At 46.1% G+C, this 21,995-nt stretch overlaps 1 protein-coding gene across 6 annotated transcripts in view; it reads left to right on the top strand.

The window, feature by feature from the left end:
* The window catches only part of SETX (senataxin), a 2,451,437-nt gene that overhangs the window by 1,653,646 nt on the left and 775,796 nt on the right, over positions 1 to 21,995 (top strand). The window lies entirely within an intron of this gene.

The raw sequence follows: 21,995 nt of genomic DNA, 5'->3' as shown, positions 1-21,995 counted from the left end.
ATACGGTGGAACCAGTCCCCTGCAAGCCAAGCAAATACATGACGGCCCCCCAGGACAAACCTTACCTTACAAAAGGAGTTCCCGTGGATACTATGGTGGTGGCGGCGGCCACTAAGAAGGAGATGTCTGAATCATCTTCCTCTGTCCATCCCCCTAATAAGGATTCCAGGACGATGGACAGGTATGGGAAGCACGTGTTTAGTTCTGCGACTTTTTCCATCCGATCGCACAACTACCTTACGCATTTCACGCGTTTACAGAGATCTCTCATTAAGGAACTGGGAGATACTCTCCAGGGAAACACAGATGCTGCTGTTGCCGAGAAAGTGACAGCGCAACTTAACACCCTAAATTCCATAGTGAACTCGTCCATGAGGCTTATTTCATACGCAGCCGTAGGGTCGAGTAGAGCGGCAGCTTCAGCGATCGCCCTAAGGAAGCAATCCTCGTTGCGCTTATACTCCTTTGCGGGAGCCTTCAAGTCTTCCTTTGCCAACCCCCCTTTGATGGTGCCTCCTTGTTTGGGCCCAAAGTAAAGGAGACTCTCACGAGGTGTGAGCAAGAAGGGAAGACCCTGTCTGCCGTAGGGGTCCGTTTTTCCGCCCCATCTAGACCCAACCCCAAAGGGCAACGAGGCGGAAAAATGTAGTTCCGAAAGACTCAGGGATCCTTTCAGCCCACCCAATGTCAGGCCCCCTCCAGAGGCAGAGGAGGGGGAAGAAATGGAAGACGCCGCCCAGCCGGCAGAGGGGGTCCGCAAAATCAGGGCGACAGAGATACTTTCTCTGGGAAGCCCTTCCAGCACTCCTGAGTGCAGGCCCGACTGTTATACTCTGGAGGCAGTCGGGGGTCGCTTGGCTTTATACCCAGAGGCCTGGCTAAATCTTACATCAGATTCCTGGGTAAAAAGTATAGTTACCAGAGGCTACAACATTCTCATCAGAATGCCACCCAACCCCAAAAAGCTCCCAGACGTTCCACCCAGTCTGCGAGACCAGGCAACCGTAGAGATAAGAAGGTTGCTTGAAAACAGAGTCATCCAACCAGTCCCGGCGGACCAAATAGGATCCGGAACTTACTCAAGGTTCTTTTAGTTCCAAAGAAAACAGGGGACTGGAGGCCAATTTTGGACCTCAGCAAACTAAATGCCTTCGTGAAAAAGGAAAAGTTCCGGATGGTCACGCTACAGTCAATCCTTCCTTTTCTGCAGGAGGGCGACTGGATGTGCTCTATAGATCTCAAAGATGCGTACTACCATATCAAGATGGCCAGGAAGTCCAGAGATCACCTGCGCTTCCGGCTGGGAGCCAGTCATTTCCAGTTTCGCGCTCTGCCCTTTGGTCTCACCTCAGCCCCCAGGGTGTTCACCAAATGCATGGCAGTAGTAGCGTCTCACCTGAGACGAAGGGGATTCCGGGTGTTTCCTTATCTAGATGACTGGCTCCTATCCGCCACCACCGAGTATCGTCTTATGCAAGCTAGGGATTACACCATCAGCCTCTGCTTCTCTCTAGGCATAACGGTAAATTTTGGAAAGTCTGTCTTATCGCCGTCACAGCGTATCTTATTTATAAGGAGCACAGCTAGACACTTCCCTGGCTCGAGTTACTCTCCCCCCACCAAGAGTATCAGACCTCAGATATCAAATTTCTGTCCTTCTCCAAAACAAGAGAGTCCCTGCGCGACAAATATTGAGTACTAGGGTTGATGGCAGTCTCCCTTATCGTAGTCCCCTTAGGCAGGATGCATATGAGGATTCTTCAGTGGATGCTATTCGCTCAGTGGTCTTACCGACAGCTTCCACTATCTCACGAGATCTTGATCACGAACTCTTGCAAAAAGGATCTCTTGTGGTGGATACACAGTCAAGATCTAACACTAGGACGACCGTTTGTCTTACCCAGTCCGGTAGCAACTCTAACCACGGACGCTTCCCTGATAGGGTGGGGGGGATTTTTTTCAGGGACAAACAGTCCAAACAGGTCAATGGTCCAACTTGGAGTACAACCTGCACATCAATGTCCAAGAGCTGAAGGCAGTGTTCCTAGCGTTGCAACACTTTCACAAGTCCTTACCTCAGGGAACAGTGACAGTTCAGACAGACAACATGTCAGTAGTCTGGTACATAAACAAGCAAGTGGGAACCAGGTCTTACCCGTTATGCAGAGAGGCCCTTAGAATTTGGCAGTGGGCGAAGTCCACCGGACGCTTTCTGATAGCAACGCACATCCCGGGGACATCCAACGTAATCGCGGACAGGCTGAGCAGAGCCATCCTGTTCCCTCACGAGTGGTCCCTCAAATCTCAAGTGGCGGAAGAGATTTTCTGCAGATGGGGCCAGCCTTGCTGCGACCTGTTTGCATCCCCATTGAATGCCAAATGCAGAAGCTACTTTGCCCTGTTACCCCCTCCGGGTACTAGTATATGATTGGCCCCCGGGTCTCCTTTACGCCTTTCCTCCTGTTCCACTAATTCCCAAGTTCTTGCAGAAAGCCAAACGTCTGGAGAGGACCATAATACTGATAGCCCCATTCTGGCCTCGACAAATCTGGTTTCCCTTCCTTCAGTCTCATCAAGTGGAGGAACCATTGATTCTGGACCCGGAGCCAGACCTGTTGACACATTCGTCGGGAGTTCCTCACACTTTCCTCAAGTCCGTCAAACTGACAGCTTGGCTGCTCCGCTTCCCATCTTAGCCAGGTCAGATTTACTATCCCCTGCAGTACAACACATTATTGTATCTTCTCACAAACCATCTACAAGGAAATTGTACAACAGCAAACGTCCACAATAAGGGTACAGCTGGCAGCTATATCCAATTTTCATGTTGGTCGGGGAGGTAGTTCTGTTATGTCCCACAGGCTTTGTAAAGCTTTTATGAAAGGTACCTTTCACCTCCGTCCCCCCTTTCGTAATCCAGTAGCCCCTTGGAATCTTAATCTCATGCTGTCAAAACTCATGTTGCCCCCATTCGAACCAGCCGCCACAACCCCGTTAAAATTTCTGTCGTGGAAAACGCTCTTTCTGGTTGCCATCACTTCCGCCATGAGAGTTTCAGAGTTGCAGGCTCTATCTCTCTGACCCCCGTACATGATTTTTCACCCAGATAGAGTAACCTTGCGCACCAATCCATCCTTCCTTCCGAAGGTTTGTTCGATTCAAAACATCAATCAATCTATTGAACTACCTACCTTCTTCAAAAACCACTCCAATAAGTTAGAATACACGCTGCACAAATTGGACGTCCACAGGCAGCTGAGATTTTACTTACGCAGGACAAAAGAATACAGAAAGTCAGACCAGCTATTTGTCTCGTATGCTGACCAACGGAAAGGACAGGCGGTAACGAAGGTTACCTTATCCAAATGGCTCTCAGACTGCATAAATTTTGTATATGCTGAATCGAAACAACAACTCCCTTTCAAACCCAGAGCTCATTCTACAAGGGCGATCGCTACCTCTTTAGCCCATACCGCTCGTTTGCCTTTAGATACCATTTGTGCAGCGGCAACTTGGGCAAAACCACATACTTTTATCGCCCACTATAAACTAGCCAAAAACTCCAGGGACAGGGCGATGTTTGGTTCCACTGTACTCAGGAATGTTCTCCCTTGAGCCACCCAGGAAAAAGGAGCTAGGGACGCTACCCATGTGTAAGAACAAACGTGAGATTGAACAATTTCACATTAAGAAGTTATGTTCTTACCATAACGTTCCATGTGAATTGTTCATCTCGCCTTTGTTCTTACATTTCCCCCGTCCATCCCCCATCCTGCGGTCTGGGAGAACGGGTTCGACTGAATTCTTGTTCAGTCTTCTCTAGACATTGTTAGCATTCAGCTTATTACTTGTTCATCAGGAATGGCATCTTTTCTCCTTTATTTGATGGCAGGGTACCAGACAGTGTGTAGTGTTTGTTCTAAGTGTTTAGGACACAGTTTCTAGAGGGATTCTTCTGGTATAGCAAACTAGATCTGAGGGTTAGCACCTGAGGATCATGGGATATTACTGTGCCTCGAGCTTTCTCGAAGATGTGGAGCTGGTGATGTGGCCGACTCGGAGCCGAGGATCGGCTCCGAACCCGTGTGTAAGAACAAAGGCGAGATGAACAATTCACATGGAATGTTATGGTAAGGACATAACTTCTTATTTATATTGATGCATGTGTGTGTGTGTGTGTGTGTGTGTGTGTGTGTATATATATATATATATATATATATATATATATATATATATATATATTTTTTTTTTTTTTTGCTACCTTTTTGGGGGCACCTGACATCGGGGGCAAGAAAAACTAATGAAAATGGCGTCGGCTGCATGTTTTAAACCCCTGACGACCTGACGTCATGGAAGAGGAGACAGCAACTGACGCAGGACCCAAGACTTTGGAATTCAGGCCGACTGAGGGCAACCTGCCAGCAGATTACCCAAATGTAATGACTGCAACAATGAATACATTCGAACATCTACATTTATGGTAAGTGTACACAACTGTACTTTGTGTTTCCTCCCTTACTAGCTAAAATGTCCAGGATTAATCGTGACTGTGGTTTGATGCTGTCTGCCAGGAAGAGTGCTGGTTCTCTTATTTTCTTCTGGCTTGGAGGTAATAGCACCAAAGACCAGTGGTTTCTGGATGTGGTTACAGTTACCATGCTTTTGAATTTTTAGGTACTGCCTATCACCACAGAGATCTTGAGAGAGAGATGCAGACTGCAGTCTTGAAGAAATTCATGGAAGTTGTTCCATCTTGTAAACATGATGGGGATTCTTCTCCCCCTTTTTTATTTTGAAAAAATGGATGGTTTCTTTTGTATCCTGTGGTCACTTCCACACTCATGTCCATGACATGCGTTTTTGGATTGTAACTGTCTAACAGTTCACTAGACTGCTCCCATGGAGTGTCTGTATGGTGTTGCTAAACATGGACACCTTCTGACACATATGAATCTGGGATATGCACTGTGGATTCCTTTGATTTGCTGTAATTAGGTATGGCTTTCAGTACATAGCTGCCTGTATTTGGGCTTTCCTCATGGCCTAGTGTATTCACGAAGGTGTTGACTATGGCAGTTTAAGCCTTGCAGAAAGAACTACAAGTGTTCCCATACCTGTATGATTGGCTATTATTGGTTCCATCATGAACTTCCTGGATTCTGACCTCAATGAAGGGGTAGGTTCCCCAAAATCCCCCCTTGAGGGTGCCTCTTTTGACAGCTTGTTAGCATTGATGAGACAACATGGAAATGGACAACAAAAGCCCTTTCCCCCAAGAGGTTGGTCGATCTTGAGGCCTTTTGTGTGGGCCCATCCACATCTTGGGTGTTTTCCCCTTCAGTTACCCTCATTGATTTGGTATCCTGGAGGGAGTGGAGAGAACCAAATGTGCTGGAGCCATTTCTCCAGAAACCTGATAAAGTATTAGTACCATCTAAGGAGAGATGATTTTGGAGCAAGGGCGCAGTGGTGGATGCTGTTTTGGTTGCGGCTGCCACCAAGGAGGAGATCTTCAAGGTGAGCTCTACAGTTCACTCTTTAAACAAAGAGTCTCAGGCATTGGACCATCTGGGGAAGCACAACTGTGCTTCAGTAACATTTGCTTTGCTCACCTGACAAGGTTACAAAAGGATTTGATTTCAGAGATCTCAGATATGCCGATGACACAGCAACCCCCAGAATCTCCAAAGTCACTGGAGACTCAACTGTCTGTGATGCAGTCCACCACAAACATATCTATGAGGCTTTGCTTGAATGTTGCAGATGGTATGCTTCACACAAAAGGCACTGATATTAGTATGAGCTGCCATGCCTGGATGCATTTGTATAATATCACAGACTGCTTTAAGGCATCCTTTCTCAATGCTCCTTTTGATAGTTACACTTTCTTTAGTTCCAAAGTCATGGATAGACTGATCAGGAGTGAACAAGAAGAGAAGACATTGTCTGCTGTGAAGTTCATTTCTCCATCATGCAGAGGGCCTTCTCCAGGAACCAGAAAGGGGGAAAACATTTTTTTCCCAAAAAAAATAATTTTTTTTCTAAGATATTGTTGGCATAGAAAAGCCCTGTGATAGAAGGGGAATTTCAATGGATGCCATGCCAGAGGCATAGGCCCACCTGCAGAATGAGAGATGTTCTTCGTGTTTCACTGTTGCAGTCATCGCGTTTGGGTTATCTGCCTGCAGGTAGCCCTCAGCCAGCCTGAATACCAGTGTCTTTGGATTCCTGTGTCGGATGCTGTCTCTTCTTCCATGACGTCAGGTCATCAGGGGTATAAAACATGCAGCCGACGCCATTACATTAGTCTTGCTTGCCATGTGGTGCCTGAAGCAGAAGCAGGTCATTAGTGCCGGTCGGCTGACTCCCGAAATTTTGGTTTTCGAGTTTCAGACCCGAAGTCTTCAAAAAAAAAGATAAGTACCCCATTGGGGATCCTTTTTCTTTCTCCAACCGATGTCAGTAAAAGTTAGCAATTGTCTTACCCGTGGAAAGCAAATACCTCATAAAGATTTTCATTCGTTCTGCATCCCCTGTTTAGGCCCAGACCATGATGACCCTCACTGTCAGTTTTGTACCTTGTTCAACCCCTGAACTATTAGTTGTCGGGCTATCTTTGCAGAAAATTATTTTCGTACTCTGTCTCAGTACTCTGAAATGGCTTCCTTAAGCTGTCCGACTACCGATCTTCCGAAAAAAACGTAAGGATAAAGACAGACCACATAGGTCCAAAACTGCCAACGCTTCTGTGAAGCTAGTCGCCAGTTCGCCGGCACTCAGTGAGGCGATTTCGCAGCCCCTGATACCCGTTACTTCAGATTCACAGGCCTCTACTGAGACACATTCGGAGTTTGGTATGCTGTGAGATGCTTCTTCGACTATAAAACCTGCAGATGTCTCTACCTTGGATAGGTCCAGAGCCGCTGTGCAGGCACTGGCTTCTGAGGGTGTATTCAGGCCTACAAACTTGCATTTTAAACTGACGCCATCTTCTTCATCCAGGCCTAAAACTTGCACCACTCCTAGAAAACTGACATCCAAACCGCATGCTCAGTTCCATATGCCTAAAAAACAAATGCTTAGAATGGCTGAAGACCTTATTACTTTAATTAGGGGAAGCCAGCCTTCCCCCTCTGAGACCTAGAACTGATTTTCCTTATGATTCTTCTGATCATGAATCTGATATTTCTATTCCTCCTGATTACCAGGATTTGCCCTTATCTACCTATGAGGATTCTGATGCAGAGGATTCCATTCCCTCTGCTTCCCTTCCAGAAGATTTTTCTTTTGTTGAAACCTTGCACACTCTTAGGGAGCATTTCCACTGGGAAAGTCAGGATTACTCCGACTCCAAAAAGAGGCTTAGGGAATTTTTACTCCTTCCTCGACACAGGCCTTTAGCTATCCCCCCTGTTCTGGACATTGTAGATGATGCTTTCTTGGAATCTGGCCTTTCCCCAGACACTTTACCTCCAGCTCCCAGAAAACCTGACAGGTATTACAGAGTACCTGACTCTCACAAGTTCCTCTTCAAGAATCCTACTGCAGATCCAAAGACCATTTCCCAAGGACCAAAAGGCATTAAGGCTACTTTTGCCAAAAATCCTACCCTTTCTGTTAGAGATTCTAGAGCCTTGGACAGATGGCGTACGAAGGTATACACTTCTGCTACTTTGGCCATTAGGGCTTTAAATTGCCAGTTTCATATGTTAAAGTACCAGCAGCATATTATGGGGACTACTTAAACAGAAAATGATGCTGATTTCTGACTGCGCTGAACACAAAGAATTACAGGATTTAATGTATTCTGCAGAACAAGTTGGTAAACATACTTTGCAATGTGGTTTTGACGCTTTAGAAGCATCTTGCAGGGCTGCTGTCACTGGGTCTGTACTTAGTAGGCATGCTTGGCTTAATGAGCAAAACTTGCCAGATCATGTTAAAGCTAGATTACTGGATGCTCCCTTAAACCAAGACCACCTGTTTGGCAGCAAAGCAGAAGTCCACAAAAGGATGGAGGAAAAAGCTAAATCTATGCAAACTGTTAAAGATTTCCTACAAGTACAGCCTCCCAGATTTAGTAGGCATTGGCCTTCAAAGAATTGGTCCTTTCCAGTCTCTTTCCAGGACTTCTCAATCCAAACCCAGGAACAGCAGACCACCTAGGTTACAGTCTCAGGATGCACACAGGCCTAAGGAGTGGGGGGCTCCCACTTCCAAAGCAGGGAGTAGTAAGCCACCCCCCCTATGGAAAAATGGTGCAATGACTTAACCTTTAACCCTTCTAAGCCCTGCTCAACTGCTTGCTCCCTCAGGAGGAAAGCTCGCCTTGCATGCAAAAAACTGGGAACTCATTACCCAGGACAAATGGGTTTTGAATATAGTTTCCCAAGGATACAGATTCCACTTCCACACCCTATCAACCCCAAACGGCTGGCCAGACCTACCCCCAAATCAGTGGGTGGAGGCCCAACAGCAGGTTCTGTCTCTTCTATGTATCAGGGCTGTTCAACCTGTCCCAGCAGAACAAAGGGGACAAGGTTTTTATTCAAGACTTTTCATGGTACCCAGAAAAGACAGCTCCTGGCATCCTATCCTGGATCTCTCTATTCTAAATACCTTTCTGGTAATCCTAATATTCAAAATGCTAACTTTTCAACAGCTTCTTCCTTTGCTAGGCAGAGATGCCTGGTTTGGCAACCTTAGACTTAAAGGAAGCTTACCTGCACATTCCAATAAGGGAATCTTGCAGGAAATACCTACACTTCAGGACAGGCTCCATGCACTATCAGTTCTCTGCACTTCCCTTTGGCTTGTCTATTGCACCCAGGGTATTCACAAAGTGTCTAGCTCTAGCTATTGCATTTTGCAGTCAGAGAAATATTCAAATATACCCATACTTGGACGATTGTCTGATTCAGGCAGAAAGCCAGGACTTGGTATTACAACATCTGGCATTCGTAAAGAAACTTCTAACCTTACTGAGGTACACCATAAACCTAAAGAAATCTCACCTAGTACCCTGCCAACAGATTGTATTCCCGGGAGCAAGCTTGAACACAACTTCCCAGATGGCTTTCCTCACTCCTGAGAAACAAGTTTATTTGACAACCTACTTCAAACTATTGGCCACAAAGCCCCAGCTATCTGCAAGCCCTAGGGTTTATGGCCTGGTGCATTCTACTAATTCCATATGCATGACTGCATATGAGGAAACTACAATGGTATCTAAAAAGCCTATAGTGTCAACATTCTCAGGACCTGGAATCAATGATTCCTGTCATTCCTTGTATAAAGACAGAGTTCATTTGGTGGGCAGAGGCCTGCTACCACAACAAGGGGCTCCCTTTCACTCTACCCCCTGCCGCCCAAACCCTAACAACATATGCATCAGACTATGCATGGGGAGCTCACTAGGCAGGGCAGTGCATTCAGGGCAAATGGAACCCGAGACAGATGCACCTGCATATCAACCAAAAAGAAATGTTAGCTATATAGAATTCCCTGACAGCCTTCAAAGACCGCATTCTTCCAGGACAACTATTGGTAAAGACAGACAACACCACAGTTATGTGGTGCATAAGCAGGGGAAACCCACTCGTACCCTCTCTGCAGACTAGCCATGGCTCTGTGGAACACAGCCTTGAGCTACCAAGTAAACCTACAAGCTCAATTCCTGCCAGACAAACTAAATTCACTGGCAGACGACTTAAGCAAAAATCTCATGGACCCACACAAATGGAAACTGGAACCAAAAATATTCAACTTCTTGAGGAACAAATGGGGGACTCCAGAGGTAGACATGTTTGCCTCCCCTCAGAACTACCAATTGGACAAATTCTGCACAAGGACTCCTCACAGTCAAGCTTGGAAAGTGGATGTCCTGTCCTTTACCTGGGAAAGCCTCTCAGTTTATGCCTTTCCCTCTCTGCCTCTCCACTCGAAGGGTCTGCTAAAGATCAAACAGGACAAACCAAGGACTGGTACCCCCTCTTGCGCAGTATGTCACTGCTGGACCCATGGCACCTGCCTCAGACCCTTCCCTTCTGTCCCAGCAGGTGGGCCAGATTCTGCACCCTCAGCTTCAAACCCTGAACCTTGCAGCCTGGCTAATTCCTTGAGCTCTTATCTAGCATCCCTCCGTAAGCAGGTGCTAGATGTCATTCAGGAGGTAAGGAAGCCTAGTACTAGAAAATCCTATGCTGAAAAGTGGAAAAGACACTGTTCCTGGAGCCAGACTCGGGGGATGGGCACAATGGTGCCCAGCTTACCTCATATTCTTCAGTACTTAACAGAAATACCCCACAAGGGCCTATCCTTCTCGTCAATTAAAGTTCATGCCTCTGCCATTTCAGCACATTATAATACTGAGCCACCCCTCTTCTCTCACCCGCTGCTAAAACAATTCCTTAGAGGGGCCAAAAAATTAAGACCCCCCAAGGAGAGCCCCTACTCCAGCCTGGGACCCTAACTTTGTATTGGAAAAGCTCACTCTCCCTCCTTTTGAGCCAGCTGCAACAGCAGAGTTGAAATTCCTTTCTTGGAAAACAGCCTTCCTTCTAGCCATCACTTTAGCAAGAAGAGTGTCTGAATTGCAGGCCCTCATGGCAGTGGAACCCTTCATTATCTTTCATGCAGACAGGGTTTCCCTCAGGATCAATCCTTCCTTTATGCCCAAGGTGGTGTCCAGTGTGACCCATAATCAGTCCCTTCATTTGCCTACTTTTTTCCCAAATCCACAAAACAAAAGAAAATGAATACTGCACTCTTTGGACATGCACCGACAACTTAGATTTTATTTGGACAGGAGTAAGCCTCTCAGAAAATCAGAACAGCTGCTAGTTGGCTTCGCTGCAGGGGCAGAGGGGAAGGCCATTTCAAAGCAAACCATTTCCAAATGGATAGCCCATTGCATTCATTTCTGCTACAAGCACCATGGAATACCTACCCCACAGGGATAAGATCACATTCCACCAGGGCTGCATCTACCTCTGCAGCCTTTCTCAGAGGAGTCCCTACCAGGGACATCCTAGAAGCTGCTACCTGGAGCTCTGTACATATCTTCACCAAGCATTACCACATGCCTATTTTTTCTAAATCCAGAGCTGGTTCTGCCACTGCAGTCGTGCAGGGCTTAATAGCTGGCCCTAATGCTCTCTAACTTCCTCCTCCCTTCCTTAGCTTTGGGAATCAACCCAAATGTGATGACTGCAACAGTGAAACACGAAGAACATAGTACATTTCTGTACACTTAACATAAATGTAGATCTTCGAGTGTATTCACTGTTGCAGTCCTGGTTACCCTCCCTCCAGCCCCCTGACTTCTCTTGGCTGTACCTTTCCTTCTTGTGTGGTATATTTAAGGTTTCTGGTGTATTTGCTTTTTGATGGAGGTGTACCTTAATATAGAATTGCTTCCCATTGTGGGGGCACCTGACATCTGGGGCAATATAAACTGATGTAATGGCGTTGGCTGCATGTTTTATACTCCTGACGTCATGGAAGAAGAGACAGCATCTGACGCAGGAAGACTCTGATATTCAGGCCGGCTGAGGGCTACCTGCAGGCAGATTACCCGGGTGAGGGCTACCTGCAGGTAGATAACCCAAATGGGGTCTACTTCATATGATCGACGGCTCATATGATCGACAAACTATTCAGAGAGACCAAAACACCTAAAGCTCAAAACGCCCAAAACTCAACATCGACACATGAAATTCAAAGCATTATGCCCTTCCCCCCTATAGCGCAACTCTGGAGTTAGAATAAATAGTTAGGGGGTGTGTGGGGGGCACAATCCCCCACATTGGGGGTGTGGGGGCAGAGCCCCCCACATTATTTAGATAAATATTGTAATTTCTGTTATAAGTATCCATGTGTATGTTTAAAATTTATGACATATGTGGGGGGGGGGCTTCCCCCCAATGTGGGGGCTATGCCCACCCCACCCCCCCTAACTATTTATTCTAACTCCAGGGTCACACTACAGTGGGGAAAGGGCATAATGCTTTGAATTTCATGTGCCAATGTTATGAGTTTCGATCAAATTAATTTTCAGTGGTTTGAGCTTTGTGTTTTGGTGTCGGTGAAATGAGTGCCGATTATATGAAGTAGACCCCCCCAAATGTGATGACTGCAACAGTGAATACACTCTTCTCTGGTAATCCCTTCTAGTTCTCCTGAAGGGCTGCTTGACTGCAGCTTTCTGGTTACAGTCAGGGGGGCTGCTTGACTTTCCTCCCAGAAGCCTGGGAGGTCATCACTTCAGATGCCTGGATGTTTACTGTCACTTGCTGAGGTTATCCCATTCCCTTTGTCTGCACTCAAAATGAGTATTGAAGATTCCTTCCCAGAGTTTCTCCCTGTCAGCAAAGGAAAGTACTGGTATACAGAAGAAAGCTGCTGCTCAACTGAGTTATCCAAGAGGTTCCACCAAACCAAAGAGGATCCAGGGTCAGCTCAGGATGCTTTTTTGTTGTCATAGAAGGACCTCAGCAAACTGACTGTTTCTGTGAAATGGACCAGGTTTTGCTGCTGCTGTTGAGGAATGACAGCTGGATGTGCTTGGTAGACTTCCAGGATGCCTTTTATCACATATAGATAGTGAGGCATTCCAGGAGGTTCTGCACTTTTGGATGGGAGCTGGTCATTACCAGTTCTGAGCACTGCCTATTTGCTTGCATCAGCACAGTCTCCCGGGTGTTCAAGTGTTTGGTAGTAGCGGCAGACTGGTTCAGGCCGCAAAGGTTACAAGTCTTTCCATACCTGGTTGACCAGCTCCTTACTTGAACCTCAAAAGCATCTCTAGTCCAAGCCAGGGACTACTTGCTCCAGCTGCATCTGTCCTTGGGCATTGCTGTGAACTACAAGTCCAGTGTGTAACCAGTTCAAGTCCTGGAATTCACTATCTTCCACTTGGATGCTATCAATTAAATTGCCAAATTTGCTCCCTCCAGACTGTCCTTTGTGGAGCCAAACCAGCCAAGTTCTAAATTCTCTGAGGCCCTCAGCTTTCACCTGGTTCTTTGGCTTCTTGGCCTAATGGCCATGTCTGTTTGTCTTTTGTTGCTGGCAAGATTCTACTTGAGAGTTCTTCTTTGGAGCCTGTTGGTCCAATGTTTGATTTCATCTCATAGGTTCATAGGTGTGTACTAGGCTAATGGCTGTGGAGCCTTTACAAGTCTAGCCCATAGGATTACCCTGGCATTGTGCCACCCGACCGTAGTTCCCAATGCCTCTTGGCTAGTAGAGCCACTGGAATGATCCCCAGAGTGAATTTTCTATTTCCCATCCACTCATCAAGATTTCTCTTGAAGAGGGCCAATGGGGTGCTCCGCTTGACATGTATGGGAAGTCTATCCCATAGCACGGGCAGTCTCTGGGTTATGAACCTGTCCCTCCAGCTTGTTCTGTTTATTGTGGTAATGAGGTTGAGGTCTCTGGAGCGTGTAGTGCGGAGGGATTGGGATTTCTTTAGATGTAGCATTTCTAACGGAGCTAGGTCAGACATGGCTTTGTAAATCAAGCAGAGATCACCTCTAAGTAGGCTATATGAGACAGAGAATAGTTGGAGTTTTTTGAGTCTGTCCATATAAGACAAATGTTTAAGGCCTAGGATCCTCTTTGTGAGGTACTTTTGCGGCCTCTCCAGTTGTTGCAGGTACATGCCAAATGGGGCATTGTACTCTATGATTGGCCTAATGAGGGAAGAGTAGAGGGAGACAGTGATCTCTTTCTTCCTGGATACAAAACCCTTAGTAATGGGATGTGCCACATAGAAAAGACTTTCTGACCACAGTGGCAGTGTGGTGATCAAAAGAGAGGATGGTGTTAACCTGTGTTCCCAGATCTCTTATGACGCCTTCTGTGTTCACTGGACTACCATCCATGTGGTAATTCATGGGAACCGGGTTTTTCCAAAAGTGGATGATGACACATTTTTTGGCATTGAGCTTAAAGCATGGATGTTCTTCGTGTTTCACTGTTGCAGTCATCACTTTTGGGTTATCTGCTTGCAGTAGCCCTCAAGTCGGCCTGATTATCAAAGTCTTGGGTCCTGCCTCGGTTGCTGTCCCTTCTTCCATGACTTCAGGTCGTGAGGGGTATAAAACATGCAGCCGACGCCATTACATCAGTCTTTCTTGCCGTACGGTGCCCAAAGCAGAAGCAGCTTGCAAGTGCCGGTCGGCCAACTCCTGAAATTTTCATTTTCAAGTTTCAGAACTGAAGTCTTCTACTTAAAGCTAAGTACCCCATTGGGGAAACTTTTTCTTGCTCCTTACCGATGTCAGTCAAAGTTAATAATTGCATTACTTGTGGAAAGCAAATATCTCATAAAGATTTTCATTTGTACTGTATTCCTTGCCTACGCCCTGACCACGAAGTACCATGCTGTCAGTTTTGTGCTTTATTTAATCAGCGCACTATCCATCGTCGGTATATTTTTGCCTCTAAATATTTCGGTTCTCAGTTTAATTATCCAGAAATGTCGTCGATTAGCCATCCGATTACCGGGATTCCGAAAAAATGCAAAGATAAAGACAGAGACAAGTTGCCGAGGTTCAAAACAGCTGATGACACTTCTAAGCCAGTCGCCAGTTCGCTGGTACTCAGTGAGGCGCTTTCGCAGCCCCTGATACCCGCTACTTCTGATTCGCAGGCCTCTACTGAGACCCATTTGGAGTCCGATATGCTGCAAGATGCTTCAGCTGTGGAACCTGGGGATGTCTCTACCTTGGATGGGTCCGGAGCTGCTGTGCAGGTACCGGCTTCTGAGGGTGTATTCAGGACTACGGACTTGCATATTAAACTGATGCCTCCTTCTTCTTTTAGGCCTAAATCTCGAACCATGCCTAAAAAAATGACGCCCAGGCCGCATGCTAAGGCCTCTATGCATAAAAAACAAATGATAAGAATGGCTAAAGATCTTATAACTCTAATCATGGGAAGCCAGCCTTCCCCTTCTAAGAGACCTAGGACTGAAGTTGTTTATGAATCTTCTGACCAGGATTCTGATTTTTCTGATGATCTGGATTTGCCCTTATCTACTTATGAGGATTCTGATGCAGAGGACTCTATTCCCTCTGCTTCCCCTCCAGAGGATTTTTCGTGTGGTGAAACCTTACATACTCTAAGGGAGATTTCCCCTGGGAAAGCCAGGATTTTTCTGATTCAGAAAAGAGGCTTAGGGATTTCTTACTCCTGCCTCAGCATAGGCCTTTAGCTATTCCTCCTGTACTAGACATTTTTGATTATGCTTTTTCGGAATCTAGTTTGGCCCCTGATTCTTTGCCTCCTGCTCTCAGAAAACCTGACAGATATTACATGGTTCCTGATTCACACAAGTTCCTTTTTAAAAATCCTGTTGCAGATCCAGAGACTATTTCACAGGGACCCAAAGGCATTAAGGCTTCTGCTGCTAAAAATCCTACCCCTTCTGATAGAGACTCCAGGGCGCTGGATAGATGGGGTAAGAAGGTTTACACTTCTGCAACCTTGGCCATTAGGGCTTTAAACTGCCAGTTTCATATGTTAAAGTATAAACAACATGTTACTGGATTGCTTAAACAGGAAATGATGTTGATTCCTGACTGTGCGGAAAATAAAGAATTACAGGATTTAATGCATTCTGCTGAACAGGTTGGAAAACATACTTTGCAATGTGGATTTGATTCTTTAGAGGCCTCTTGCAGGGCTGCTATTACTGGTTCTGTGCTCAGAAGGCATGTTTGGCTTAAGGAGCAATCTTTAACTGACCATGTCAAAGCTAAATTGTTGGATGCTCCCTTAAATCAGGACCGCCTGTTTGGCAACAAGGCTGAGGAAGTTCTTAAAAAGATGGAAGATAAAGCTAAATCTATGCAAACTGTTAGATTTTTTACAAGTTCAGCCTCCTAGATTTAGTAGGCACCGGCCCATCTAAGAATTGGGCCTTTCCAGCCTCTTCAAGGTCTTCTCAAGCCAAACCCAGACATATCAGAAACCCCAGGTTTCAGTCCCAGGGGACACACAAGATTAAGCAGTGGGGGTTTTCCGCACCCAAAACAGAGAGTAGTAAGACTCCCCCCTATGGAAAACAGTCTCAATGACTTGCTTCTAAAACTTCCAGGCACTTCCCAACTGAATGCTCCTTTAGGCGGAAAGATTGGTCTGCAGGCCAAAAACTGGGAACTCATTACCCAGGACAAATGGGTTTTAAATATAGTGTCCCAAGGATACAGATTTCACTTCCACACCTTACCAACACCAGGCGGGTGGCGAGATCTACCCCCAAATCAGTGGGCAGAGGCCCAAAATCAAGTACTCTCTCTCTTAAGCATGGGGGCTATTCAGTTGGTACCAGAAGAAGAAAAGGGACAAGGGTTCTATTCGAGACTTCCTGGTACCCAGAAAAGGCAATACATAGCGTCCTATCCTGGACCTTTCTACTCTAAATACCTTCCTGGTGATTCCAAAATTCAAGATGCTGACTCTTCACCAGCTGCTTCCTATGCTAGGCAAAGATGCATGGTTGGCAACACTAGACTTAAAAGAAGCATACCTGCACATCCCTATCAGGGAGTCTTGCAGAAAATAGCTACACTTCAAAGAAGGCTACATGTACTATCAGTTCTCTGCACTGCCCTTTGGCTTATCTACTGCGCTCAGGGTATTCACAAAGTGCCTAGCTCGAGTCATTGCATTCTGCAGGCAAAGATGTATTCATATATATCCATATCTGGACGATTGTCTAATTCAGGCAGAAAGCCAGGACATACATTTGAATAGTCTGGCCTTTGTTCAAAGGGTACTTACTTATCTTGGGTACACCATAAACGTAAAGAAATCACACCTGGTACCCTGTTAACAAGTTATATTCCTGGGAACAAGCTTGAATACAACTTCCCAGATGGCTTTCCTCACGCCAGAGAAGCGGATTCATTTGACAGCCTATTTCAAACAAGTGGCCACAAAAACCCAGTTATCTGCAAGGCAAATACTGCAAGCCTTGAGGTTCAGGGTCTCCTGCATTCTTCTAATTCCATATGCAAGGCTGCATATGAGGAAACTGCAAAGGTATTTCAAAAGCCTATGGTGTCAACATTCACAGGATCTAGAAGCAATGATTCCCATCATACCTTGCCTATGCCTAGAGTTTCTTTGCTGGGCAGAGGCCTGCCACCAAAACAGGGGGACTACCATTCACACTACCCCCTGCCACCCAAAGCTTAACAGACGCATCAGACTATGCATGGGGGGGCCCACCTGGCAAGGAAGTGCATTCAGGGCAAATGGAACCTGCATATCAATCAAAAAGAAATGTTAGCTTTACAGAATGCTCTGACAGCCTTCAAGGACCACATTCTTCCAGGACAATTAATGATAAAGACAGACAACACCACTGTTATGTGGTACATAAGCAAGCAGGGGGGGTGCATGTTCTTACCCCCTCTGCAGACTAGCCATGGCATTGTGAAACACAGCCCTGAGCTAGCAAGTACATTGACAAGCTCAATTCCTGCCAGGAAAACTAAATACACTGGCAGACAAACTAAGCAGAAACCTCATAGACTCACACTAGTGGAAACTAGAACCAAGGATTTTCAACATGTTGACAAGCAAATGGCGGAGCCCAGATATTGACCTGTTTGCCTTCCCCCAAAACTATCAGTTGGACAAATTCTGCACAAGGACTCCCCACAAACAAGCTTGGAAAGTGGATGCTCTGTCCTTCAGCTGGAAATATCAGTTTATGCCTTTCCTCCTCTGCCTCTGCTCTCCAAAGTACTACTAAAGATCAAACAAGACAAACCAAGGACGATTTTGATTGCACCAGACTGGCCACGCCAACACTGGTAACCCCCTCTTGCGCAGTGTGTCACTGTGGGCCCCATGGCACCTGCCTCAGACTCCTACTCTATTATCTCAGCAAGAGAACCAAATTCTGCACCTGCAACTTCAAGCACTGAATCTAGCAGCCTGGCTAATTACATAATTTCTCCTTTACCATCCCTCAGTAAACCAGGGATGGATATTTTAGAGGCAAGGAGGCCTAGTACCAGAAAGTCTTACGCTGAAAAATGGAAACTATTCTGTACCTGGAACCAATCTCAAGGGATGTGCACAACAGTGCCCAATTTTCCTCAGATTTTGCAATACTTAACTGAGATGTTTCATAAGGGCCTGTCTTTCTCCTCCATCAAAATTCACGCCTCCGGCATCTCAGCTCATTGTAACACAGAACCACCCCTCTTCTGTCATCCACTGCTTAAGCAGTTCCTCAGAGGGGCCAAAAATCTACGACTACTCAGGAGAGCTCCAACTCCAGCCTGGGATCTCAACTTTGCATTGGAAAAGCTCACCCTTCCTCCTTTCGAGCCAGCTGCCACTGCGGACTTAAAATTCCTTTCTTGGAAAACAGCTTTCCTTTTAGCAATCACTTCAGCAAGAAGGTTATCTGAATTACAGGCCCTCGTGGTAGTGGAGCCTTTCATCATCTTTCATGCGGACAGGGTGTCCCTCTTGACCAATCCCTCCTTCATGCCCAAGGTGGTATACAGTGTGGCTCTTAATCAGTCCATACATTTGCCAACCTTCTTTCCTAATCCACAGAACAAAGGGGAACGGATTATGCACTCCTTAGACGTGCACAGACAACTTAGATTCTACTTGGACAGAACTAAACCTCAAAGAAAATCTGATCAACTGCTGGTGGCATTTGCTGCAGGGGCAGAGGGGAAGGCTATTTTAAAGCAAACTATTTGCAAATGGATAGGCCATTGCATTCATTTCTGCTACTAACACCATGGAAAACCTATCTCACAGGGGATCAGACCCCACTCTACCAGGGCTGCATCTACCTCTACAGCCTTTCTCAGAGGCGTCCCTACCAGGGACATCCTAGAAGCTGCTACCTGGATTTCTGTACATACTATCACCAAGCATTAACCATCTGCCAATTTTCTCTAAACCCAGAGCTGGCTTTGCCACTGCAGTCTTGCAGGGCCTTTTAGCTGGTCCTAATTCTATTTAAATTCCTCCTCCCATCCTTAGCTTTGGGAATCTACTCAAAAGTGATGACTGCAACAGTGAAACACGAAGAACATAGTACAGTTGTATACACTTACCATAACTGTAGATATTCGAGTGTATTCACTGTTGCAGTCCTGGTTACCCTCCCTCCAGCCCTCTTCTTTTTTTTTTGGATATACCTCTACTTTCCTTTGCTATCTTCAAAAGCTTTTTGGTGTATTTGCTTTTTTTGTTGGAGGTATAACCTTGTATATTTATAGATTTAATTTCTTCCCATTAAGGTGGCACCTGACATCTGGGGCAAGAAAACCTGACGTAATGGCGTCGGCTGCATGTTTTATATCCCTGATGACCTGACATCATGGAAGAAGGGACAACAACTGACGCAGGACCCAAGACTTTGTTAATCAGGCCGACTGAGGGCTATTGCAAGCAGATAACCCAAAAGTGATGACTGCAACAGTGAATACACTTGAGCATCTACATTTATGGTAAGTGTACACAACTGTACTTTCTGGCACCAGTTGTTGGTCTCAGTGAGGCCTTTCTGTTGGATGTCAACATCACTTGGAGAGTTAATTATGGCTTCCAACTTGCAATAGTCAGTCAGCTACTTTCACACTGTGGGTTCTCTCTGTGAGCCAGTTTGCAACCTACCTAGTGATGTAGGGGTTGATGCCTAGCTTAGTGAGTTTTTCTATGATTCCTGACTGGGGAATGGTATCAAAGTTCTTGGCCAGATCAAGGTAGGCTGTATTAACCACCTTGCCTTCATCCACAGCTCTGGTGACTGACTCAAAGAAGTTGACCAAGTTGAGCAGACATGATCTACCGTTCACAAAACCAAACAGTGTGGGATCCAGAGTTTGGAGACTCCCTATATCCTTGTTTATTAGATCCATGATGATGCGTTCCATAGCTTTGCATGTCAGACTTGTCAGGCTAATCGGGTTATAGGGTTCCCAGGGTCTGTAATCGCTCCTCCTTTGTGGAGAAGGATGACTGTAGCAGTGTGCCATTTGGTAAGGACAAAGCCTGAGGTGAGGCTGTGATTGAACAGAGCACACAGGTGAGGTGCCAGTTCACTCTGTAGTTAATGTAGAACACAGCCAGGGATATTGTCAGGTCCCATAGAAGCTGTATTCTTGGCCTTGGACAGTGCTGTTTTAACCTGTGCAGCAGTAATATTGGGTGCCTGGCAATCTACTGGTATTGTGATTGGTCCTTTGGGGGGTAGGGGTAAACTTGGCACTGAATGTGTTGGCCAGTATATTGGCAATATCTGTTAGCTCGGTATAGGAGGTGGCATTGTGCAGTAGCTCCAAGCAAATCTTGTTATTGCCGTGGAGATTCTGTACATAACTACTTTACTGTCTACTGCAATTCTGTTTCCATGGCTAGCTTTAGAGGATTTGATGAGGGATCTCAGCTTTCTGCTGAGGCTGATAAGGGAGTTTTTCCAGTCTTGGGACTTCACCTTATTTTGCATCAGTTTCCTCCTTCTGTTGTAGAGTTTGTTTATGGCAGGGGACCACCAGATTGGCTTCCTTTTTTTGGAGGAGAACGTCTTGGTACTATTGGGTATAGTGAGATCCATGCATTTGTGTATGTGTTTGTACAGGGCATTAGTGTATGATTCGGCGGTCATGCAGCTGTTCTCCAATTGCATGGGTACCGTGAAGTTAGCCACCTCTGTTTTAGGAGCCCAAAGTTAGCTTTAGAGAAGTTTTTCATGGTGGTTACCTTTGCGGGGGTGGGGTGAGAGGGATGTGGATTTCCAAGGTGATTAGTTTGTGGTCGGCTCTAACCAGGGAGGAGTTGACTATTGGTATAGAGCAATGGTCGCCCATGTTAGTAATGACCAGGTCAAGGATATTGGTACCTCTAGTGGGGGTAAGAACGAGCAGGTCAAGGGCATTGGAATTAATGAATTCCAGGAAACATTGGGAAAGTGTATTGGTACATGAGTAGTTTTCCCAGTTAATGGAGGGGTAGTTGGTCGCCCAGTATGAGAGTGTTAGGTTGCACCCTAATATTTTCCAGGGTGCTTATGAACGTGGAGTGCTAATCTTGGGACATGGTTGGGGACCTATAGTAGGCTACGACCTGACATGTGACAGTAGAAACTTGCATTCTACCCCACACCCCAAGGAAGAAGAACTGCCCACCCACCCACAGACAGACAGCTTCTTTGTTCTATTAGTTTGCTACTCAAACCCAGTTCAGCAAGGTTCATCATCAAGACTTTTCCTCAAGGCTCTATTTTCTTCCCCTAATGGTGCAGTATCACCCATGAGATCCTGTCCTCAAGTAAGAGCAAGGTCCAGGTGTATCTCTGCCGAACAGATTGCCTGCCCCCATTGTACTACTAAAATGAAGGCAGAGGAGAGATTTGGATAGCCATCAGGATTACGATAGCTTGATGTTTCTGGCCCTGCTTCCAGTTTGAACACATCAGTGGTGTAGGTTGAAATAAGCGGTGAGGTGTAGTTACTGGTCGTAGTTCTGCTATTGGCCTAAGGGTGGTCATGCCCCCAGCCTGATTTTCTTAACCCAGTAGCTGCTTCTATCCTGGTCTCTACCAGGGTTACCACATTCCCCCCAGCAAAGCATAGCCTGATCATTCTTTTCCTGCTGTGCATAGCCTGATCATTCTTTTCCTGCTGTGCATGGCCTGATCATTCTTTTCCTGCTGTGCATGGCCTGATCATTCTTTTCCTGCTGTGCGTAGCCTGATCATTCTTTTCCTGCTGTGCATGGCCTGATCATTCTTTTCCTGCTGTGCGTAGCCTGATCATTCTTTTCCTGCTGTGCGTGGCCTGATCATTCTTTTCCTGCTGTGCGTGGCCTGATCATTCTTTTCCTGCTGTGCGTGGCCTGATCATTCTTTTCCTGCTGTGCGTGGCCTGATCATTCTTTTCCTGCTGTCGTGGCCTGATCATTTTTTCCTGCTGCGTGGCCTGATCATTCTTTTCCTGCTGTGC

Source organism: Protopterus annectens, chromosome 16.part0 (assembly GCF_019279795.1).
Source record: "Protopterus annectens isolate FY-2018-M chromosome 16.part0, PAN1.0, whole genome shotgun sequence".
NCBI lineage: Eukaryota > Metazoa > Chordata > Ceratodontiformes > Protopteridae > Protopterus > Protopterus annectens.
Note: the sequence above shows the minus strand (reverse complement) of the source record. Positions and strands in the feature narration are given on the sequence as shown.